The following is a 6,284-nucleotide window of genomic DNA, read 5'->3' as shown; positions in this document are numbered from 1 at the left end:
AGAATTTTATCCTAGAACAACCCTCTCTTCCTTTTTTGGACGGGGTACGGACTAGTCCATTCTTCTGCGGAAATTAACTTTATACCTAAGGTTTTCTCTGCCCGAGGCAGGCCAGGGTGCATGCCCCCTGGGTCCCCATTCTTTTCTTCTCGAATTACTCGCATTCATCGGGAAGTAGAACCGGGGGCGGTGGCATTCCTTGAGTGAATAAACCGTTAAGGGATGGTATTTGACTATTTGCAATGCGTGATCCTGGAAATGAAAGTTGGTCTACGAGCTTGACCATTCTTCCTTCGTGCGGAAAACACATGACTCTAAAGAGCGAGGACACTATTGCCTCCATGCAATATATATAGTCTCGTCCAAGGAGTAAGTTATATGCCAAGGGTCCCTGGACGACCATGATGTTCATATGAACTGTCTTCCCTTTCAATGTAACTGGAACATTGGGGAGAATCCCTAACGGGTGACTGGTTCCTTTATCAAAACCTGATAGATTTCTCATCTCAGGTAAAAGCGCCGGGCAACCCAGTGCTTTCCAAGCAACAGAGGAAAGGATACTCATAGATGCCCCTTCATCAATGATAGTTCCAGCCATCACCATTCTGTAGATTTGGACTATGATTCTGAATGGGATACTGGCTGGTAACCGGGGTCTGCCTAGTTGATTCCAATCAAAGGATACAACTAGGTTGCTTGGTGGTGGGACCGAATATACGGCCAGATACGACCCTGACGATGTTCCTTCCTGCGATAAAGGAATGGGCGCATTGCCCTGATGCTCATCAGAGTCTGTGTTGATGAAAAGAATATGAACGGTGTCATCCTTATCCTCTTCAGTGAGGGTGTCATTTGAAGATGGGTCTTCAATGACGGGGTCATTGGAGGATGAAACCTCCGAAGGAAGAACGGGGTCGACTGCCGTTTCGACCTTTAGACTTTCGTCTGTTCTGGATTCAGTAGGTTCATTTTCAATGACCGACACTTCAGCTGACCACTTGAGCGGGTCAGCTGGATTTTCAACTACCGAGGGATTAGGCGCGAGTTTTTGGTATCCAGGAGGAAGTCGTAACGGTGAAACCGGACGATCTTCCAAAACTCTCTTTGCCTCATCTAAGAATGGACATTTGTGGATGGCGTGATCGCCTTCACACAATATACAGGGTGATCTTGGTCTCCCTCTTCGTCCTTCACTCTCGCTAGTTGACGGACTGCAATCAACATGACTACCAGAGGTTGATGCTACCGGATTGTGCAACCTTGGGGACCAGTCCCTTAGTATCTGGGGAATACAGGGACAATCACGATGGAAGTGGGCCCCTTTGCAAATGACACATGGCGATTTAGGCCCGGTTGGTGCAGTGTGTGGGTTTTTGTCAGCTGTCTTTTGCTTGCCCCCAGTCGCCTTCGCCATAGGCCCCTTCTGCTTCTTTTCTCTCTTCTTCTTTTCCTTCTTCTCCATGGGAGGCTGACTTTTGCCGGCTCTTCCTTGTGAAGATGAAGGATCAGAGGAAGAATTGTAAGAAGTGGAAGGCTGGTGGGTAGCTCTAGACTGTTCTGACTGTTGATTCGACTGCTCAGGATTAGTGGCGATCTGGACTACATTAGTTGAAAAGAGCCATACAGGTAGGCCAATTGTCAATCCTGGAAGTGACAATGTTGCCATATGAGGCGCACCAACATCTCCCCAAGAGGAGAAGGGATTTGGACTTCCACCAAGGTTGTTTCCTTGGTTGGTGGGCTCCATACTTTTCAACTGAAAGATCAACGTGGGAATAACAGGTGATTATGTTCCGCTTAAAATAAATTTTATTAACGACGCTTTTAGACACAAACTTGCTTTTTCATGTTTTAAGAGTCGAGAAAAAGCTAAAGATGACTCTAGTCGCCTTCGATGTTTTAACGAGCCCGAAGTGACAAATGCTCGGATGGACTTTTTCAGTTATAGAGTTTGAAAAAAGCCAAAAGAAACTTCTCTGGAGATCTAGGCAGAGGGTGTGCCAAACTTTTCGCGAAACCACAGAATACGTTTTACGGTACGGGTGGTCGATCTTCGTGAATGCTGTGTTCACTGCATCGCGATCAGTAGGGCGGCCGACACGGCTTCCTATGGATAAAGGATAATTGCCTATAGGGGTCTCCCAATATATACGCGACGGTACGTGGGAGCACAAGTCCGTATTAGTGCCACCGACTCTCAGGAGGAATCACCCACCTTCGTAGAGATCGACAGTCACTATGTTTAACGACGCCGGAACACGTCTCTACCTAGACCTCTATGTGTTTGCGTTATGTTACAAAGCGTTGTTATGTAAATTGGATTTATTTTAATGTTGATCTTGCTTATCAGTTTGCCTTTAAGGATCACCACGAGATGTATATAACAAATTCCTGAATGTAGTCTAAGATGAGAAGCAAACTTTTCAATCTTTCAACTTTGAAAACCTTAACTACTGAGGGAAAAGAAAGGAAAATCTTTTCACACAGATCATAGAGCACACACTAAAATGCAAATCTTTCCTAAATCGTCAAGCACACAGTCAAATGCAAAATGCACAATGCATGTATTTTCTTTTCCCTTTCTTAATGTGGATGGATTACAAAAAGAAAGTGGTTATATAACTTTGATTTCGATTTAAAGCGAAAGTAAACAAGTTTGTCCAAAATCAAAAGACACCTTAAGATTCACTTGCTTAATCACTGGAAATACATGAAATCAAACCATACTAACGAAAGTAAAATGACTAATCAGCTATGGACAGCAAACAAGCTAACTCTTTAGACCAGCAAAATGCTTAACACAGGTTCAGATCTAAAAGGCCAAAAGCATGACTAGTTTACTTTTCGTTATGGGAAATTGTAAATGAGTAAGAAATACAAAGAACAAGTACAATTTCATTATATAACAGAGGCAGAATGATGGCAAGTAATATTGGTTTCAAAACAGGCACAAGACTGACACCTAGCAGCAAAACTAAGTGAAAACAGGCAAGAGAAAGGAGGAAACCCCAAATGCACTAGGCAAATTTGGGCCAACGCAGGCTCTGCACAACCAAACTGGCTCTCAGCGCAGGTAGCCCCTTCGGGACCTGCGTTGCAAAGCAGGTAGCCTGTGTACTACCTGCTTTGGAAAACGAGAATTGCGTTTTCACAGTTTCCGGGTCATAATTTTCTCAAAAATGCACGGTTTTTGCTCAAATCAGAAGCAATCAGTCAAGCACACTCAAAGGGATGATTAGGAAGGTGCAAAGCTATCACTAAGAGCTTACAAGGATCCTTGTAGATCAGCTCTTCAAATCATGAATTTGCTCAGAAAATGAGCAAGAGTAGCTGCCCTCTACTTCGCTTTTGATATAGTCAAAAGCTTTTCGATTTGGTACTCTTTTGTTCAGGAAATGAATAGCAAAATACTACAAACACAATCAAACGGATACGATCCCCAGCGGAGTCGCCAGTTTGTTGTAGGGAAAAGTATCCGACTCGGATGACCCTATCCCACTCTAAGGGTGACAGTTCCTTAGCAACAACTGTAAAACAAACTACTTAAGGTTTACTTCTTTATGAAAGCAAAAGAGAATGGAGAAAGCACTAACCGTTGCCTTGCGCTTAATGTCGAATCCAAACTCTTCTCTTTGGCCGCTTGCTCCTAGCTTTTTGTTCTTCTGCTCACCCAGCTACGATGAGATCCTGCAAAATAACAAAGAAGGAAACTACAAGAGGCATGCAATCATAACTGGTTCATGGATTAGTGTAAACCAAACATGCAATCATCACAATATATAATTGAAACAAGAGCACATAGAAGAACCTCAATAGCTTTTATTAATGAAGAAATGAAGGTTCTGAGAGTATTACAACCATTGAAGGCTCCAACCCAGCAACACCTCCCAGCAGAAATAATTGCTCTTCTTCACCTCTCTCAAACAATCACCCAATAACTCAATAGTGAAACCAACAGCATATCATTACTTTGCACAAAATTCCAGCCTCCTGAGCTCATAGGAGAGAGCTCAATATATAGATGAATTGAGAAAGGATGAGTCAGCTTGCAACTGATGTGTAGCTGCCTTGTGTCCTCTCTCTCTTCAGTTAATCTTTAGTTGATCTTCAGTTCTTGAGTCCACTTGGAGAACTTTGCTTCCACTTGGAGAAACAGAGCCTCTGACTCATCACAAGGCGAAATACCTGATCCAAGTGTCATTTTTGGAAGATTCCAAAGCAATGACTCACTGTGCCATTTGTCCCTTCTCGCTCAGCGCAGGTGGCCTTTGTCCCACTTGCTTTGCAACGCAGGTACACCATGGAGCAACTGAGTTTCAGCGCAGAAACCTAGTGGAGCACCTGCTTTGATTTCAGGATTGCTTGTTTTTGAGTGTTTTCAGGTGGAGAACTGATCTGAGAGCTATTGGTTTGCTGACCTTGTTCCTCTAGGGGTAGGAACATCATGCTTAGGGAACTTTGGATCCCTTGGATTATTGACAATTCATGCTTGTTGCTGTAAGGCACAAAATTGTCTATAACACCAATGAATCCACAACCCACAAGTTTGAAACTAACATATTTTTATCCTTTTTGGCAGCAACACAAATTGGGTCATCATATGTAAGCCCATGTACAATGACATGAGTGCAACTTTCATCATACTGACCCACATTGAATCCACCATTATTTTGAATCCCAGTAGCATATTGGATTTCTGTAGAAGGATCGAATCCAACTAGGAAAAAATGAATGCCCTAGAATATGTTTCCCTAGTTTTCAACACTACACTGCATGGTGTCTTCATTATCATTATGGTTTCCTCTATCTTCCTCCTCATCACAATCATTGTTGAGATCATCTTCATCTTCATGTGGATCTTCTTCATTATGATCAAGTTTATCTTCTCCATTATTAAATGTAATGTTTTGTGCATTATTCTCATCATTTTGATCATGGTTTTCTTCCTCCTCTTTCCCATAATCCACTTTTTCTTTTTCAAATATGTCATCTTCATAATTATCTTCAAAAATATCTTCTTCTTTTTCTTCTTCCACATTTTCCTCTTCATCATCATCAATGTCTTCTTCAACATCTTCCTCATTGTTATGATATTGTTCATCTTCTTGTTTCTCAAGATAGTCCTCATCCACATCATCTTCATTTGTATCATCATCTTGATCTACATAATCCTCATCCATATCAAGATCAGCTTCATCTTCCTTATTATGGATTTCTGCATAATTTTTCTTTAGACACGTTGTAACTTTTGCACATGATTTTCTTAATCGCTGAAATGCTTCTTGAATTTTACTAAACTGCTCAATGAATTTTACTAAACTGCTCATTGTAAATAATATTTTATTAATATATATATAATGTACAAGGATGTTGAATGTTACAATGAGGCCCTGCTTATATACCTAGGCAGGTATCCTTTCATGATTGGGCATGTCAATTAGACATGCCTTTTCACATAACTAATGACTATTTAAGATAATCATCATTTGATTATTTATTATTTATATTTATTTATATTCATTTATTTTATGTAATTTATATTCGTAACATTTCTCTTCAATATAATTTCCATATTGTGGTGCCAGCCAACATATACTGCCAAAACATGTGAAAAAATGGATATCTATATATATATATATATATAGAGAGAGAGAGAGAGAGAGAGAGAGAGAGAGAGAGAGATTACCCGACATGTTCATTGTCGACGGTTGAACTTGTGACGAACCATACACAACGTGTGTACCCTACCAATTCCGCTCTTGATGTGAATTGTAATAAATGTGGCACGACTTTTATTTAAAGTTATGTCAATGTATTGTTGGCCACCCAACAAACTCTGCTTACATTTTAAGAATAAAATGGGCCCCTCCTTTATTTTTCTTTTTATATTTTTTAAACTTGATGCTTTCTCTTAATGATATGGAATAATGACTTTTTTTTTTCTGGCAAGGATTTTTATTTATGTGTGATGATAGTTCCAATTTGGTTTTAAACTTTGACATAATCCTCTCTTCATTGGATCTATGATTATGATGGTAATATTGAAGGAAATTAAGGCAAATCCTAAATGCTAATATCAATTTATTGATATGTCTTTTTATTCCTAGATAAATTTATGCAACATTATACTCATGCAAGTATAGACATTACTTTCCTTTTTTTTATGAGAAAAATTGATAACATTAGAGATCTATTTGGTAAAGTCCAAATATAAACCCAATGTTTTGAATATTACTCTTACACATTTCCTTTGCCCTAATTATGGATTGAACTTATATTTATGA

This window comes from Pinus tabuliformis, chromosome 6 (assembly GCF_031772625.1).
Source record: "Pinus tabuliformis cultivar Carrire ecotype Pingquan chromosome 6, CPIR1, whole genome shotgun sequence".
NCBI lineage: Eukaryota > Viridiplantae > Streptophyta > Pinopsida > Pinales > Pinaceae > Pinus > Pinus tabuliformis.
The sequence above is the reverse complement of the archived record's forward strand: the minus strand, read 5'-3'. Positions refer to the sequence as shown.